A 20,481-nucleotide genomic window follows, 5' to 3' on the forward strand; every position below is an offset into this window, starting at 1 on the left:
TTTGCACAAGAACTCTTCATATGTCAAATTCCTACCAGTGTTCATGAGGCATTGGGAAATCCAAGATGGACCCGAGCTATTGAGGAAGAAATGGAGGCCCTACTAAAAAATGATACATGGACTCTTGTTCCATTACCTAAAGGAAAACGAATGGTGGGGTGCAAATGGGTGTTCTCCATTAAACACAAAGTAGATGGATCTATTGAACGGTACAAAGCACGATTGGTAACAAAGGGATATACACAGACATATGGTGTCGATTATTAGGAGACTTTCTCACCTGTAGCCAAGCTAAATACAGTTAGGGTATTATTGTCTCTTGTTGCAAATCTTGATTGGCCTTTGCATCAATTTGATGTAAAGAATGCTTTTCTCAACGGTGATCTCCAAGAAGAGGTTTATATGGATGTTCCTCCTGGTTATACAGCATCTTCAAAGAATGGAGTGGTGTGCAAATTGCAGCGAGTGTTGTACGGACTGAAGCAATCACTGCGAGCATGATTTGGAAGGTTTAGCTTGGCAATGAAGAAATATGGCTTCCAACAAAGTAACTCTGACCATACTTTGTTCTTAAATCATCAGTTGGGCAAGGTGATTGCTTTGATAGTCTTTGTAGATGACATTATTATTACAGGAGATGATGAAGATGAAATCTCTCTACTTCAAAAGCAATTAGCAACTGAATTTGAGATGAAAAATCTGGGAGGACTCAAGTATTTCTTAGGAATTGAAGTTGCCAAGTCTAAGCAAGGCATATTTCTCACCTAGTGGAAATACATATTAGATTTGCTAATTGAAGTACGGATGTTGGAGTGTAGGCCTACAGACACCCCTATGGTTCAGAATCACAAGCTTGGAGAATACCCAAACCAAGTACCAACAGATAAGGGAAGATACTAAAGGTTAGTTGGTAAACTCATTTATCTCTCCCATACTCGCCCAGATATTGCCTATGCTATAAGCGTCGTAAGTTAATTTATGCATAATCCAAGTAAGAGTCATATGGAAGCAGTGATTCGAATACTTCGATACTTGAAGTCATCCCTAGGCAAGGGCCTTATGTTCTCAAAACATAACAGTCAACCGATGGTTTATGGGTATACGGATGTGGATTGGGCAGGTAATGTCACTGACAGAAAGTCCACCTCGGGATATTTTACATTTGTTGGAGGAAATCTTGTAACCTGGAGAAGCAAGAAACAAAAAGTGGTAGCATTGTCAAGTGTTGAAGCTGAGTTTAGAGGAATGGCTAAGGGTCTTTGTGAACTCCTTTGGCTAAGAAAGCTACTCACTGAAATCAGGTTTGCCCCCACTTCCGAGATGGATCTCTTGTGTGACAATAAAGCTGCAATTGCCATTTCTCACAATCCTATTCAACATGATCGCACTAAACATGTGGAGGTAGATCGACACTTCATCAAAGAGAATCTTGAAGCAAAAACAATTAGGTTTCCGTTTGTGAAATCCGAAGATCAATTGGTAGACATCCTTACAAAAGTTGTATCTAACAAGGAATTCTACAACTCACTTGACAAGTTCGGCATGTGAGACCTCTATGCATCAACTTGAGGGGGAGTGTTGGCATGAGCTGTCATTGTAAACAATCAAGAGAGATTTGAGGCATTTGAAATTTGTAACATCCTATAAATAAGGGAGGTTAGCTTGAGTCTAGGAGATGAAAAAACTGTATAGTAAAGGTAAGTTTTTTTGTATATGAAAGAGAACATACTGCTGGGAAAAAAAAGAGAGCAGAATACAAAAGATAGATTTTTTACAAAATACACCGCGGCCCAAGTTGTGTACGAAAGATATTGTTTATCTAATATGTTTCATTGGTCCAGGTCTAATTCCCTTTTGTCTAACATAGATTGGGGGAAGTTCTCTTGTATTTTCCCCAAGCTGGGAGGGCGATCTCTTCACCCTTTTCTGTATCCCTCTTTGGAAGTTTCATGCTACTTGTTTGGCTCTTCCCTATCAATGAATTTACCTTTTCATAATAATAATAATAATAATAATGGTGGTGAGGCGGGCAACAATAACGATGACTAGTTATTATTTTAAAATTAATTTGTCAATAATCATTAAAAAAAAACACCTTATAGTGTATGTTAACTTTTCATTATATAATTATACTTGTTGGAAGCCCCCATAAGATGCTTGGATATTAATTTATATATATATATAAAATAATTATGTACTCAAAACAGATTGTTTCTGGAGTAAAATAAGCAAAATTTTATTTATTCATTTTTATACTTGTTTTATTTATGAGATTGATACACAAAAATAAAAGAGAAAGAAAAGGTTCATCAGCAAGTGTGATCCTTATATGTGTATATAAGGAATTTTTTTAGTCAATAATTTTTTTTTTTATGTGTAGCATACAACAGAAGATTCTACTTATTATAAGAATATTGATACTTTTTCATTTAAAATCTATTGTCATACAATTACCAACCTAAGGGGGGCAAATGTAAGTGGCATCAAAAATAATTTTTACTAAGCACGTTCTTAAATCCAACAATCTCAGTCTTCCATTTGGTAATGTTTGAGAATATAAATTTTAGAGTTTGGATTTGGATTTGTGCGAATTTGAAATAAATTCAATACAATTTGTCTCCTATATGAATATTTGCTAATATAAGAAAGCTTGGTTTTCTTGGTTATGCCAGGTGGATACTATTGCTACACACGAGTAACATGCTATTCCAAGGGCGACATGAGGAAAATGAATAGACTTAGTTAAAAAAATAAATGCTTGATTAGGAGCCAAAACAAACCAAATTAACACAATATGAAAGCAAATAAAGAACAAAAGGAAGAAATATGTAAAAGAGTTATAGTGATTCACTTATACAAATTTACAAATTGTACGTCTACTTTCCTATTTCCTTAATCACCTTGAATTCTCATCATCGCCCGTAATAACAACTCCTTGCTTTTTACAAATGTAATGATACCCAATACATCAATTGCTTTTAAGAGGTAAGGACATCAAGTAACTTAAAAAACATTAAAAGAAGATATATTTTCCTAATGATAGATATACAATTCGAAATTTAAGTGTGAAAGAAATACTCCCATCCCATGTCTGGAGAGATTTTAGATTTGAAATTTATTGAATTTGAACAAGATGTTATATAAAATTATATTTAAGTTTGTCCAAACTCACCCAAATCCAAATTAAAGATTCGAAATTCATGTTTCCAAACACAGTGTCGCATACGTTATCAAGATGTGACACAAGAACTTTTGAAATTTTCTCTCTTTGAATGAAAATAAGTAAATCAATAGATAAATAAGTGATCAAAAGTAAAAAACATTAAGCAAAGTAATATGTTTCTTTATGCTTAAGCATATATATTTAGATGTTAGCATCAATTTTTTTTCCGGATTATAATGTGTCATGTGCTCCACTTGATCGACATATCCTTTGATTGATCAACCTATTACTAGTCATATCATATGTGTTAGCATTGGGGATAAGCCATGGGTGGACTTGATTATATACATGGATGAGCATTAACTTGACCCAAAAGATTAAGCTTATATGATTTTGGTTCCAACCATATATATAAACACTCATTTTCACTATATTTTTTCATTGTGTGAGTGTCTCACAAGGAAAAATTCTTGATCATTATATATGCCTACATCTCTCCTTTAAGTAGAATCAGCCTCTCTTGTGGGAATAAACTTAATTCTCCAATCATTGCTAGATGATCCTTTACTGGCTTTAGTTATATGCTTGGTTTTCCAAGAGTTAGCACATTAAGAGAATTAACTTCACACATTGACTTTTTAAGATGTTGCTTGCTTAGAGTTATGGACAATCGATCTACTACCACTTGTTAGTGTTTGGGAATCCATAGGCGGGCTTGATATACATGGATAAACACCAACTTACCTAAAAGTTTAACCTTATTGGATTTTATGCTCAACCATGAATATAAGCAACCATTTTTCACTTTATTTTTTCAATGTAAAACAAACTCATAGTTAAGATCCTCAACAAATCGATCTTATCAGCTAGATAAGTCGATTGTTCAACCTTTTTGCTAAGAATAGTCGAACTAGCATTTAATACTTTGCATGGGGCAACCTTTCTTATCTAATTTGAATTCTTTTCATATCTTAATAATTTTCTAATAAATTTGAGGTTATATACAATTTGTCATTCGAAACTGCAAAGCAAGTAAATAAATATATGAACATATTGTCGCAACATCCTGGAGAAGGGTCCAGAATGATGAAGAATAAAATTATTATAAATTGGATGGAGTCGCCACTAACCTGTTATTTACCTAGGTGTGGTTAATTCACATAATTACCACTAATTGATTGGTCTCTAGACTAATCCCTAGGCTAAGGAACCAATAGTCTCGATCTGTATTTACTAGACTTGAAATCGGGAGTTCAGTTATGTGAGGGGAAGGTACTAAGACCCTCTACACACCCGTTCTACAAACGGTATCTAAATAATTATGAATTATCCCTAAATTGAATCTAATGGTCTTTAATTAACTCTTTTAAAATAAATAATAAAATAAATAAATAAAAAATAAATATCTAAAGGAAAAATGAAAAATAAAGTATGTTTTAAGAATATCTAATAAGACCTCCAAATGAGGAGATATTGTTAGATAAACCCCCCTCAGAACTGATATAGGTGAGACCTCAAATACCTCTTTACCCTTTATTTAATCATTGGGTCACAAAAAAAAAAAAAAATAGAATATATAAAAATAACAATCAAGTAAAATCATCAAATTTTAGCAAAAATAGTATTTAAAATATTCCCATATTTTTTCAAAATTTTATAGAAATTTTCTTAAAATTTACCAACCTTTCCATAATTTTATGAGATTCTTAAAAACTTTTCCTCATTTTTTTTGGCTTTTTTATTTTTTTATTTTTTATTTGAGTCAAAATAACTCAAATATTATTTATTTATTTTTTAAAAATATTTTTTCTGATTTTCCTGATTTTTTCTTGATTTTTAATTTATAAAATGCTTGTTTAAAAGTCAGATTGGTTGAACTAGGTTTAACTCAGTTGGGATTAGTGGGCCACATGTCGGCCAATAGCAGAGATAAGTGGCTCTACATTATTTTTATTTTTTTTTTAAAAAATTACTATAACATGGTGACGTCAGCATGACATCATCTGCCGCATGACATCATCTGGTTAGTTATTGAGATTTGACACAAATTGCTAACGTGGCAGCAATCCAATCGTCCAAAGAAAACTCATTTTGGACAGTCAGGATTGTGCCACGTTACCCTCTGAAGACACGACCCTAGTTGTGACACATGTCATCGTACAGATGGTGACATGTGTCCCACAAACATGTATATAAAAGTCCTTTACTCTTTCTTTCTCCTCTTTTCTTTGTTTCTCTCTTTCTCACTCCTTACTCTTTCTCCCTTTCTTCTTCTTTCATTGTAAATATCTCCTCGAATTTCTCTTAGTCTCTCTATTTCTTCTCTCATATCACTCTTTTTTTCCTCTTCCTTGATCTTTCTAATTTTTTTCTTAACAGATCTGTAGAGACCCGAAAAAATATAAATAATAAGAAAAATAGAGAAAAGAAGGAATTTGGTGTAGACCAAACCGTCGACGGTTTGGTAGGGGCACAAAAAATCGTCGACGGTTTTGTAATTACTACAGTTGGGTTAAGGGTAAAACGATAAAAAAGTTTAGTTAAAAAGTCAAACTGTTGACGGTTTTGTCTGGCAATAGCCTCTACATAAGCATCCTGCAACTCATTTTTTTTTAGAAAATAAAATCTCTCTCTCTCTCTCCTCTCTCATAGGCTGCGGCTTTCTCTCCCTTCTCTTTTCGATTTCTCTCTGATTTTAGCCCAAATTGACGATCATACACCACTACGAAGTCCTAGGAGCAACCCTTAGCTAGTTAATCGGAGTAGATTTTCAAATTAGGCATTTTAGGCACCACTCCAAGGCTGAGGTAAGGGAGATGAATTATTAGTTGTTTTACAGTTTAACTAGTTTTGGAATGTGTGGGCCTAGGAAATGTGAATATGATTATTATTTTGGGGTTGAACTAATTAAGACAGGGTTTGTGAATATAGGGGTTGTGCGAACGCCGCGAGCATCAGTCTAGGATACTTGCAGGCACGCTCTTAGTAAACGTGTAAGGAGAATAAGATATGCTAGTTAGTTTTAGAAATTTTTCTGGTTAAAGTATATAAGATTATGAAATATCAGTATATGATTTTTTGCATATTATAGGATATGAAATTATGGGCATGGAAATTTATGATTTTTTTTTCAAATGATATGCATATTCGGGAAAATTCAGAAATTTGGGTTGCATAAAAAACCCTATAGATAATATATTATTTTCATACAGTAGAAAATATAATTTTTCCATACAGTAGTAAAATACAGTTTTCCCATACAGAATATAGTATTATGAGCATTACTCAAATTGTGTGGCTTGAGAAATACTAGTTTTAGTACAAAAATTTGATACAAAATTTTATATAGCTTTTATAGAACCATGATATTAAAGCTTTTACAGAATCATGATATTAAAGCTTTTACAGAACCCTGATATTAAAGCTTTTATAAAACCATGATATTACAGATATTACATAACCATGATATTTCAGTTATTATAGAATCATGGTATTACAGTTATTACAAAATCATGGTAAAACAGTAATATATAGAAATAGTATTATACAATATCAGAACCTTGGTCTGATGGACCAGAACAGAACACAGAGCATGGTATCGTAGCTAATACAACATAGATAGTGCAACCACGCATCTCAAATAAAGTGTGGTAATGGCAGTCGATTGTGCCTTAGTGAAGTATAGAGGAGCTCCCTGGCAGTCCGAACCAGGTTGAGCAAGCCAATCATACTACATACGAGTTATGGTTTGACTTAACCTAGTAGGTCAGCCATGGCTAAGTCCAGCCCACGGGCCGCATAACCCGATCATGCGGGGTTAATTGATGATTACAATTATCCATCCAGGGAAATTTTCACAATTATATACATAAGTGTGAGTTATGATACGTGTTTACATTTACCTGCCATTTTAGTTACAGTTTAAATTAACAGTTATGTTATTTATATAAAACTCATCTGCCACACACTGATGTTAACTTATTTCATCTTACTGAGAGGTGTCTTACTCCAAGAATCTTAAACATTTCAGGTAATCCAAGTAGCCAAGCTGAGCGAGCTCCGAGATAGTAGAGTTGTAGCTTCAAAATTATAGGGTATGTGTTTTGTTGGAGGACTAGGGTTATGTTTGTTTAATGTTGCGGATTTTTGATGGATTTTGGGAAGTATGTATATATATTTTGGAGATTCTAGCACTCTGGTATTGTATATAAAGTTTAGGTGTGTTATGTTTTCAGCTGCATAGATTGAATGTGAATATGAACAGGAGTATCCCCGATACTCCACCTTGGGTCTGAGTTGACTTTATTTTTATTATTATCATGGTATGAGAGATATAAAAAAAAATAGTAGAAATTTCGGGTTGTTACAAGTTTGGTATCAGAGCCTAGGTTGATAGGTTCTGTATACTCCAATGAAATACAATACCAGAGTATAAGAATGGATCTTGATGGAGGATAGGAAAAGGATAGATCAGGTGTACAGTAAGATATTGTTATGGAGGTTAAAGTGGAATTTAGGGTTCTGTCTCGCAGCTTGGAGACAGGAAATTTCGTAGTGGTTTCTGTGCTTTTCCTAGGATGATGATTTCAAGAAAGCCATGGTAAACTATCGTCGATTCTTGTTTCTTAGTAATAAGATGGAAACTTAAATTGGGAATAGGGATGTTAGGTTATTTGGGTGTAGAAGGATATTTTAAGGTTCTTAGTTAGATAGTAGTACCGTCATATTAAGGTATTGAAATTCTAAGAATTGTTTTGTTCTATTTTCAGGATGGATCCTGAAAATAGCAACACTCATGCTGGAGGTGGTGATGATGCGGGGCCTTCTAGTATAGGCGGTAGAGATTCTGATACAGTCTTACATAGTGTTGCTCAGCGGGTGATGGCAGAAATAGCTCTAAATTCTAAAGAACAGGACTGCCAGCTAGCTGATCAAGGTTGTTTGATCAGACAGTTTATCTGGATGAATCCTCCAACCTTTTCAAGAAGTGCATATCTGATTAAGGCAGAAAACTAGCTACAGGAGATTGAGAAAATATTGACAACACTGCATTGCACCGATGAATAGAGAGTGTTGTATGCCACTTTCAAGTTGACAGGGGAGGCAAAATAGTGGTGGTTGGTGGTGAAGCTCCTAGAGGAGCAATGGTCAGCACCAGTAGCACTGTCTTAGGGGAGATTTAAGGAGATCTTTTACGACCACTACTTTCCCGCCTCCGTTAGAGATGTCGAGATGGGGGAATTATTGAATATGACTCAAGGTCAATTGACAGTGCCACAGTACGTTGCAAAATTTGTGAAGTTGTCTCGTTTTGCTCCCTTCATGATCCTAGATGAGTTCAGGAAGGCACAAAGATTTAAGAGGGGACTGAGGCAAGAGGTGTATGAGCAAGTGGTAGTTCTGCAGATACGACATTTTTCTAAGTTGGTGGATAAAGTCACAGTAGCTGAGACCAGTCAATAGAAAGGCATAGAGGGGCAAAGTCAGAGGAAGAAGCCTAAGCCTATTGGGTTTCAGGCGGGATCTAGCCAGGGCTCGAGGAGGAGGAACAGTGGGGGACAAAGACAGGAGATAGGAAGGCGGGTGTATCGAGGGACTCAGACCTACCCGATTTGTCCTAGATGTAATAGGAGGCACGGGGGGGAATGACGTGTGGGAGAGAATGTTTGCTATCGTTGTGGGAGACCTGGACATACTGCGAGAGACTATCGAGCGCAACCAGTTAATCCACCCGCTCCTAGACAATTCTAAGGAAACAATCAAGCACCCTGAGGAAATCAGAAGAGGAACACCGCCTCGACACGGGTCTATGCTCTGACACCGGGAGACACTGAGGTGGCAGGTGATGTCGTGTAAGGTATTATCCCTATTTTTTTATATAAAGCTATTGCTTTATTTGATTCAGGGGTGACTCACTCTTTCATAGCCCGAGAGTTTATCAAGTTATGTGGTATAGAAAACTAAATCATTAGATGTTAGTTTACCAATGACTACACCAACATGTTTATAGTGTTGCGTAGAAAGGTACTCAAAGAGTGTCCCCTCAGTAATCAGGGGAGGTCTTTGCTAGCTAACTTGGAAGTTCTTGATATGCATAGTTTCGAGGTAATTCTGGGAATGGACTAACTAACTGCCAACTATGCCAGTATTGATTGCCATTAGAGAGAAGTGGTATTCAAAACTCCAGGAGAGTAGGAGTACCGATTTATGGGGACATGTGTGCGTTCCCCACCACAGATTTTATCAGCTGTTCAGGTGAGGAAATTGCTTTTGAAGGGATGCCAAGGATACCTGGCCTATGTAAAAGAAGCGCCGGAAGGGGAATTCAAGTTAGAAGATATTCCGATAGTGAAAGATTTTCCTGACATGTTTCCGGAGAATCTTCCGGGACTGCCTCCTGATCGTGAGGTCGAGTTTACTATCGACCTATCTCTGGGAACAACACTGATTTTTAAAGCGTCGTACATAATGGCTTTAGCGGAATTAAAAGAGTTGAAAGAACAGATACAGAAACTGCTGGACAAGGGGTTCATCAGGCCCAACGTGTCACCCTAGGGAGAGTCAGTATTGTTTGTGAAAAGCAAGGATGGGTCGATGAGAATGTACATCGACTACAGAGAAATCAATAAAGTGACCATCAAGAATAAATACCCGCTTCCCTGCATTGATGATTTATTTGACCAGCTACAGAGAACACAGACATTCTCAAAGATTGATATACGATCTAGGTACCATCAAGTAAAGGTCGGGGCGGAGGATATTCCAAAGACAGTGTTCCGGACTCAGTATGACCATTATGAGTTATTGGTTATGCCGTTCGGACTGACGAATGCTCCTGCCGTACTTATGGATATGATGAATAGGGTGTTCTATCAATACCTAGATCAGTTTATTGTAGTCTTTATTAATGACATTTTGGTATATTCAAGGAGCTCCGAGGAGCACAAGGATCATCTGAGGACAATTCTACAGATACTAAGAGAAAGAAAGTTGTATGCAAAATTCAAGACGAGTCACTTTCCTTGGACATGTGGTATCTAGGGGTGGAATCTCTATGGATCTGAGTAAGATTGAGGGGGTAGTGGACTGAGCACGACCAAAAAATGTGTAGGAGATCAGGAGTTTCTTGGGATTAGTAGGATACTATTACTGGTTTGTGGAGGGATTCATTAAATTGTCAAGCCCTTTGACCAGATTGACCAAGAAGAAGGTAAGGTTTGAATGGACGGATGAGTACGAACAGAGTTTTCAAGAATTAAAGCAGCGACTCATCACTGCACCGATTTTGACGATTCCTTCGAGAGAAGAGTGTTCTGTAATTTACAATGATGCGTCACACAAAGGGCTCAGGTGTATCCTAATGCAGCGGGAGAGAGTTATTGTAACGACCTCAAAATTCTTATCATTTTTTTTAACATATACAATAAACATTCTTACGCAGCGGAAACACAAATCATGAAACCATTTATACATAGACTGTATAATACCAGAATCCAGAATTTACAGATCATACAAAAATGTCCCTCCAGTGTCATCTATCCAAAAACATACACCAATCTGACAAAAACTCACCCTATAACCAGGGTGATTTGAGCTACACTCTATTCACGAGCCTGATCTGCTCACCTTACTGACTTACCTGAAAAATGTTAGAGTAATGGGGTGAGTTGACGCTCAGTAAGTGGAAATATGCTATCACTAGTGTGTGGGAACTAAGTTAAGGATACTTTTAAAAATAATAACTGAACTGCAATGTAATAAATCATCTGTAAAACATATCTTTCTTTCACAATTTAAAACATATTGTATCGTCTATTTTTCTACTTTTCATACTGGTAATATCATACTATACTCATCATATACTGTAAAACTGTAAACATATATATATATAACTGTACTTTTATCCCTAGGACTTTGTACGTCATGATTTGACTCCTCATGACAGGGTTGTGCGGCCCGTAGGCGAGACTCTATCTGGTCGGCCCTCCAGATAAGTTATCATACTCTACACTACCTCAGCCCGGCCAAACTGCATCCTCTCCTAAGCTCGGGACTGGCTACTACCTCGTCAAACCGGCCCCCTCAACCCAGTGTACTGGGGAGCTGCATACTCTCCGAGCACGGCTGACGGTACCCACATACTATCTGAGATATGTGGTTGCACTCTATCTATATCTAACAACAGTATCATGCTCTGTAATCTGTATCTGTCTGTGTATCTTTCTTTAAGGATCTGATACTAGATACATATATACATATATACTCTTTTACTGTTTTCAACATGTTTCCAAAATTACCGTAACTCCTTCTTTCTGTACTGTAAATGCTGTAATCTCTGTACATATAACATTCTGTATAAAACGGTGATACACATACTGATCTGAATAAATATGCATACATGTATATGTATATATATATAAATATCTGTTCATGAAACAACTCGTATAAAAATTGTATATGCATGTAAATTTTTCTGTATATGTATATCCTTATCTGTATAATCTGTATAATCTCTCATTGAGATTGAGGCGTTACGTATCGCCGTCCCTCAATTCAGTATAGTATGATATATTTTAATAACTGTATAAATTTCTTCATCTCATAAAAATCTACTCAGGCCACACAAGCATTTAAACTCATATTCTAAAACAAATACTGTTTCAAACTCATATTTTGAAATTTCTGTATAGTAAAATGGTGTAGTTATGCATCTATAAAATCTCTAATATCATTACAAAAATTCTTAACATAGCATATTTCTCTTACCTCAACTTTGAAAAGCCCCTATAAAAATATGGCTCTATACCCGCAGGATTCCTAACTCAATATCCTGAAAACACAATGTTCTAAAACAAAACATCAGTATTTCTTAGTCTATATCATTTCCTATAACTGTCAGAAAGTCAAAAACTCAATAAAAGACCTTACCCTGAATTTGGGATGAAATCCAACTTCGTTTGCTCGACGATCCGCTCTGAAAAACTTGTAAAGAATTCCACCAGGAGCGTCGTGGTAGCTTCGAATGGTCGATCCGGTGACTGGTGGGGCCGAAAATGAAGAGAGAAGGGAGAGGGAGATGTAGAGAGAGAGAGAGAGAGGAGAGAGAGAGTTCAGTGAAAAATGATAAAAATCCTGGATTTCTACTATTTATAGGGTCAGGTTCGTCGACGAGACACGTCACCTCGTCGACGAGCCCTTCACAAAATTCGTCGACGAGACCCTGTGTTCGTCGACGAAATTCAGAGCAGCTCGAACTGTCTCTCGGTATTTTCTCGTTGACGAAGTATTGTGTTTTTCGACGAAATTCTGAAGACCTTCGTCGACGAGACCCTGTGTTCGTCGACGAAGCTTGGCAATTTTCTGAAATTATGATTATTTAATATGATCTCCAAAATGCAATGTCGTCGACGAAGTCTACGACCTCCTTCTGTTTCTGTATCTATTTTCTCTCCCTCTTATTATTAAAATGTTATTATTCTTCGGGTCACTACAGTTATAGTTTATGTTTCACGCCAACTCAAAGAATATGAAAAGAATTATCCTACCCATGATCTAGAGTTAGCAGCGGTGGTTTATACATTGAAAATATGGAGGCATTATTTGTATGGTGGTAGGTGTGAGATCTTCACAAATCATAAGAACCTAAGTACTTTTTCACACAAAAAAATTTAAATATGAGGTAGAGGAGGTGGCTAGAGCTGATTAAAGATTATGACTACACCATTAGTTATCACCCAAGAAAAGCAAATGTAGTAGCTAATGCCTTGAGTCGGAAATCAGGGAGTGCCTCAGTACCAGTAGTAGTGGTGCAGCATCAAATCATAATGGATTTGGAAAAACTTGAGGTGGAGCTTATAAAAGGTAATCATCAAGAATTCATCGCTAATCTGGTTGTATAGCCCACATTACAGGAAAGAATTGAAGTTGTTCAGATGAAAGATACAGAATTAGTAAAGATTATGGATAAAGTGAAGAATGGTCAGGAAGCAGAGTTTAATATCTCAGATGATGGAGTTTTGAGGTTCCATACTAGACTTTGTGTGCCTGTTGATGCTGAGATTAAAAGAATTATCCTCAAGGAAGCATATCGATCCCTTTATACAGTGCACCCAAGAAGCACTAAAATGTACAGGGATTTATAGGAGTCTTTTTGGCGAAGTAATATGAAGAAAGAAATCTCTAAATATGTGAAGCAGTGTTTGACATGTCAGCAGGTGAAAGCTAAGCATTAGAGACCGGTGGGAACGTTGCAGCCACTTCACGTCCCCGAGTGGAAGTAAGAACACATTTTGATGGATTTTGTCATAGGATTACTGCCGGCATTGCATGCATAGGACGCCATCTGGGTAGTCGTTGACTGATTGACGAAGATTGCCCACTTTCTTCCCATCAAAGTTAACTACTCCATGAGTAGATTGGCAAAGTTGTACATATAGGAGATAATTAGACTTCATGGTGTACCAGTGTTCATTGTATCGGACCAAGACCCACAGTTCACATCTTAGTTTTGGAAGAGTTTGCAAAGGGCCATGGGTTCTCAACTGACGTTCGGCACAACATTTCATCCTCAGACCAATGGACAAATAGAGAGGACCATACGAATACTAGAAGATATGTTGCAGGCCTGCGTACTGGACTTTAGGGGTAGTTGGATCCAGTATTTACCACTGATTGAATTTGCTTATAACAGCGGTTATCAGGCTAGTAATGAGATGACTCCATATAAGACATTGTATGGTTGGAGGTGCCGGTCTCCACTATATTGGGATGAAATTGGTGAAAGGCAAATGTTGGGGCTAGAGATTGTTCAGCAGACATCAGAAAAGATCAAGCTCATCGGAGACAGAATCAGAACAACTCAGAGTTGACAGAAAAGTTATGTCGACACCTGCCGACGAGAGCTGGAGTTTGGTGTGGGAGACCATGTGTTCTTGAAAGTTGCACCGATGAAAGGAGTAATGAGGTTTGGGAAAAAGGATAAGTTAAACCCTAAGTTTATTGGACCATTTGAGATATTGGAGAGAGTGAGTCCAATTGCCTATAGGTTAGCATTACCGCCGGTGCTGTCTAAGATCCACAACGTATTCTATGTATCTATGTTGAGGAAGTATGTCCTAGATCCCTTACATGTGATCAGTTATGAAACTTGAACTTAGAGATACTCTGTCATATGAGGAAGTGCCAGTACAGATTCTGGATTAAAAGGAACAGGAGCTACGCACTAAAAGGATCCCACCAGTGAAAGTGCTCTTAAGCAACCATGCAGTAGAAGAGGCTTTATGGGAGTTGGAGGATAAGATGCATCAGAAATATCCATACCTATTTAGTGGAGCCCAGAGCTGAGCTAGTAAAAGTAAAAATAAATGATAATGTATATTTATTGACTTGTACAGTGTAGGGTAGTTAGTATTTTTTATTTGGATAAGATGCATCAAAAATATCCATACCTATTTAGTGGAGCCCAGAGCTGAGCTAGTAAAAGTAAAAATAAATGATAATGTATATTTATTGACTTGTACAATGTAGGGTAGTTAGTATTTTTTATTTTAAGTTGTAAATGGTTTCAAGAGAGTTTTCTTTTTATAATTGATTGTAATCTTCCAGGATCCTATTGTAATCACGGTATTCCTCTGCCATAAATGAGGGTAATTAACAAAATTATAGTAAGTTTTTTTTTTTTTTCTTTCCTCAGAAATTGATACATAAGATAGAGAGCAAATTTCGAGAACGAAATTTTTATAAGGAGGAGACAATGTAGAGACCCGGAAAAATAAAAATAATAATAAAAATAGAGAAAAGAAGGAATTTGGTGTAGACCAAACCATCGACGATTTGGAGGGGGCATAGAAAATCATCGATGGTTTTGTAATTACTGCGGCTCGGTTAAGGGTAAAACGGTGAAAGGGTTTGGTTAAAAAGCCAAACCGTCTACTATTTTAGGAAAATCGTCAACGGTTTTGTCTGACAGTAGCCTTTACATAAGCATCTTGCAGCTCATTTTTTTTAAGAAAATAAAATCTCTCTCTCTCCTCTCTCCTAGGCTACGACTTTCTCTCCCTTTTCTCCTTGATTTCTCTCCGATTTCAGCCCAAATTGACGATCAGACACCATTACGGGGTCCTAAAAGTGATCCTTAGCTAGTTAATCGAAGCAGATTTTCGAATTAGGCATTCTAGGCATCACTCCAGGGCTGAGACAAGGGAGATAAATTATTAGTTGTTTTACAGTTTAACTAGTTTTGGAATGTGTTGGCCTAAAAAATGTGAATATGATTATTATTCTGGCATTGAACTGATTAAGGCAAGGTTTATGAATACAGGGGTTGTGCGAATGCCACGGACGTCGATCTAGGATACTTGTAGGCACGCTCTCAGTAAACGTGTAAGGAGAATAAGTTATTCCAGTTAGTTTTAAAAAATTTTCCAGTTAAAGTATAGTATAAGAGTATGAAATATCAGTATATGATTTTTTGGATATTACAGGATATGAAATTATGGGCATGGAAATTTATGATTTTTTTTCAGATGATATGCATATTCGAGAAAATTCAGAAATTTGGGTTGCATGAAAAACCCTATAGATAATATATTATTTTCATACAATGGAAATGTAGAGACTCGAACCCGTAAAATAAATAAAAAGGGGTAAAAAGGGAATTACAGCAAGGCTCGTCGACAAAGGCAGTATGTTCGTCGACGAAGTCCTTTCAGTTCTTCGTCGCCGAAATTTAGAGCGTCGTCGATGAAGAAATACCGATCGAACCAAATAAAATATTCGGATGGGGTTTGTCGACGAAGGTATAGCTTTCATTACTTAAGGGTGAAGAAAACCCAAAAGCTCTCTCTCTCTCTCTAGAACCAGCGAGTTCTCTCTCTCTCTCTCTCTCTCTCTCTCTCTACGATTCTTCGTCGTTCGTCATCCGTTTCAACAATCAGAGGTTCCTGCGTGGATCAAAAGGCGAAACTCTACAGTTATAGCGGATCAAATCATCATTTTGAGGATTTTCAGGATTTTCCCTAAAATTGATGTAAGGATCTGAATTCATTTTCAATTCGGTAGATCTGTAATAAATAGGATTATATCAAAGTATTGTTCTTCGGTTTTTAAGTTTTGAGGATTCCGTGTCATAGTTTTGGATCAATAAGCTCGTGTTTCAGTTTTCGGGATAAAGGTAAGGGAATTTGTTTACATCAGTTATTTTTAGAAAAAGAAACCACAAGATATGTAGTTTATATTTATGTGTACTTATTGATTGCTTATTTGCAAAGTTTTACCAGTTATAAATGCCGATTCTTACGATTTTTCATGATTTTACAATTTTAGAAAAAATGGGGTTTTGGCATATGATCTTCAGATTTCTTAAACTACGTTATTTGCGCTAAAATTAAAGTAAGAGATGGTTGAAACTCTTAATAGCAGCAGAAATGATATTTTACGAACCAGTTTATATGAAATGTATATATATGATCAAATAAGTGTAACGTATGATATGAATTGAATCTATACTAATTTGAAATGTATGTATATAAACTATGGGGACTAAGGTTTCAAGTGATTATCATGAACTATGGGGACTAAGGTTTCAAGTGATTATCAGAAAATGTAGAAAACAGGTGCCGGTTAGATACCGTGCCAAGTATGAGACAAAATGCGATCTCAAGTAATGACAGTTTTATTTTGTTTAGTATAGAATGACGAATGTATAATTGTAATTTAGAATATAGAATAGGTAATGTTTTTAGTTTTGAGAAAATTTTCTTTATGAATATATTTGTAATCTCCCAAAATTGCTTATGTAACCATGGTATTCCTCCGCCATAAGTGAGGGTTAGTAATAAAATAAGTAGCCCATTTTCTTTAAAGGATGGTGTCAATACAAATAGTAAATTTCGAGGACAAAATTTTTATAAAGAGGAGAGAATGTAGAGACCCGCAGAATTATGGTAATTAAATAATAAAAGAAAGGAGGAAGAAAAGAAAATTTTTAAGATGTTCAGCAGGGTCTCGTCGACGAACGCGAAGCGTTCATCGACAACAGGCTTATTGGGATTGTAAGGAGATTCTCTATAACACAATCGGAGCGAAATGTTGATTTGAGAAGTTTGGGAACCATCCCAAAACTAGGGTAAGTGGATTATTTAAGTATTTCTAGTATTACCAAGTTCATTTGAGGTCAGATTCTGTATTATAGGCAAATTAAATAGAGTTTTGTGAAGTAAAATTTGGATATTATATTTTCGGGAATATGGTGTTTTAGGACTCTATAGGCAAGGGTGAGAACTTCAGTAGATGGTACTTTAGGAACCCAGGTAAAATGATATATGAATTATAATTTAGAAATTATGCATATGTGGATTTGGGAAAGTATGTATACAATAATTTTTAAGTGAATTTAGTTGTTTGATTGGGGAATTATGTGTATATCTCAGGATATTGAAATTATAAATGCCGCATGTGTGAGACTGTAAATAGCAACTAGTGTTCAGATAGTTAGGTAAGGAAAATATGCTATGTTAGGAATTTTATTATGATTATCAACAGAAATTACATGTTTTACCAGATTATTATTATTATTATTATTCAGATTATAAATATTTGTATAACAGAAAATACAGATTTTAGAGCATGTAAATTTATTTATTTAAACCGTGTGGCATGAGCTTATAGCAAATTAGAATAGTATTTATGCAACTACAAATACCATGTTTTACAGTATATTTAGAAACATGATTTACAATATATGTACAAAAACATATATTTTCAACAATTTTAGAACACCATGATTTCATAACCATAACACTCAAATACTTAGATATTCAAACAAATATTCAATTATACATATATTAATTATTCAGTCAATTATTTAGATTTTCAGATCAGTTTTACAGGATCATGGTTATTTCAAAATCATGATAAAAACACCAATATAGAAACAACAGTTATATATATAGTATCAGACCCTAATGGATCAGATTCAGTCAGCAAAGCACTGTACCGTAGCTATTTTTAGTTCAAAATTCAACAACATAACTCAGATAACATGTGAATTTTTAGCAATTGAGCGTGCCTATGTTGTGGACAGGCTCCCTGTCAATTAGGATTGAAGAGGTCAATTTGACTTTCGAAATTTAATTGACTTATCCTAATCTGCCAGCCAAGATAAGTCCTGCCTTCAAGCTACACAACCCTATCATGAGGAATTAAATCATGACTTTCAATTTTCCATCTAAAGAAATTTTTTCAATTATTATTTATATACTCGGATTTACACAAACTATAGATTTACTCATAAATACTAGAAGTATTATGAATAGAATATTCAAAAAATCAATTTATGTTAAACAACTTAAGTATGACCTATATTATAATATTTATACGTGTTTTCTAAGACTCAGATTTATGGTATTTCTAAATCAGCTTTTATAAATATGTAAACTCACCTGCCACACATTGGTAATAGTATATTTCGTCAAACTGAGTATTATCTCATTCCAGTGATTTAACATTTTTCAGGTGTTCCAACTAGACAAGCAAATCAGACTCGCAGATAAAGAGGGCTACAATACTGCCTTGTCTATAGGGTGAGTATTTTGAGAAGTCATTTTTGAATAATCCCTAGGTCCAGATGAGGGTATTTTGGGAATGGTTGTGCATGCATATTTTGGAAAATATTCTGACCCTCTGATATTATATATATTATTATGGTCGTATGTATTTTACTTCCCGCTATTTAGATAGTTTAATGTGTCTCAGTGCCCACGGATCCTACGTGGACCGTGATGATGGTTCGATTATATAGTTAGGGTATCAAAGGGGTGAAATTTACTATAAAAAAGAAAATAGCATGTAAAATCAAGTCATTACAAATACATCTCAGATCCATCTCACATAATAAGTTATGAAACACTAGAGATTGGCGAGACCTTATCTTATGAAAAGAGATACTAGTTCCAGTCTTAGATTATAAATAGCAAGAATTGCACACCAAAAATATCCCACTAGTGAAAGTGCTCTAGAGAAAACACGTAGTTGAAAAAACTTTCTAAGAGTTAGAGGAGAAAATGCGTTAGAAGTACCCACATCTATTTTACTAGGATTCATCAACAATCGAAGGAAGGAAATGTTCAAGTAAGAAATCATGTAAGTAGATTTTTTTTGTATAGCTTAATCTGTTGTATGTTATAATTTTTAGTTTTCATGATTTTGAGAGAGTTTTGTTTCATTATTGTAATCTTCCAGAACCGTAAATGTAATCACGGTATTCTTTTGCTATAAGTGAAGGTAATTAATAAAATTATAACAAATTTTTCTCAAAAATTAATATTTGAGATAAATAACAAATTTCGAAGACAAAATTTTTATAAGGAGGAAAGAATGTAGAGATCCGAAAAAAATTAATTTATAAAAGTAATAAAAGAAAAGAAAGAAAGAAAAAGAAAAGAAGGAAAAGAAAATTTAATTTATAATCTAAATCCTGAAATTGCATTTACTCCCAATTTAATCAATTCAATTCCAAAATATTTCTCATTTAACATTTCTTAAGCCTTATATACTCCAAATAAACACTTAAACCATAAAATACCTTACTTACCCTGATTTTGAAGTGATACCCAAGGACTCTAAATCAACAATCCACTCCGATTAAGTTGTATAGAATCTCCCCACAAACCCCGTGGTGACCTCTGATCATAGAAACAAGGTAAAACAAAGCCGAATCAAAAGAGAAGAGGGTGAGTTGAGAGTAGAGAGAGAAAATGAGAGAAGAAATGAATTTCTCGCCATAAATCTAATTCTCGACCATATATAGACAACTGTCCACTTTGTCGATGAGACATGCGGACTCGTCAATGAATCAAACAAGGAAGTTCGTCGACGAAATCAATGAGTTCATCAACAACATTTTAGGGTCTGAAATTTTCCTTTTGACATCTTTTCGTCCACAAGACACATGTACTCCGTCAACGAGACCTAGAAGGACATTCTCCAGTTTTTCATAACTTCTTATGTGAACTAGTATCAACTAGTATCTTATTTGGAGTATATAAGGCCTAAATAATGTTAAATGAGAAATATTCTAAAATTGAGTTAATTGAATTAGAAATAAATACAATTTCAAGATTTGAAGTTTTGAGTGTTGCAAGCGCAATTTAGGGTTTTTCAAAAGACTTATTAGGAAACAGGTAAGAAGATAAACTAAGGGTTTTTCAACAGACTTACCAGGAAACAAGTAAGAAGACAAACTAAGTCAAATATTTTCAAAAAATTTATTATTGAATATATAGTATTTAATTCAAAAATTTATATATGAGATTAATATA

The sequence above is a fragment of the Malania oleifera genome, chromosome 8 (assembly GCF_029873635.1).
Source record: "Malania oleifera isolate guangnan ecotype guangnan chromosome 8, ASM2987363v1, whole genome shotgun sequence".
NCBI lineage: Eukaryota > Viridiplantae > Streptophyta > Magnoliopsida > Santalales > Ximeniaceae > Malania > Malania oleifera.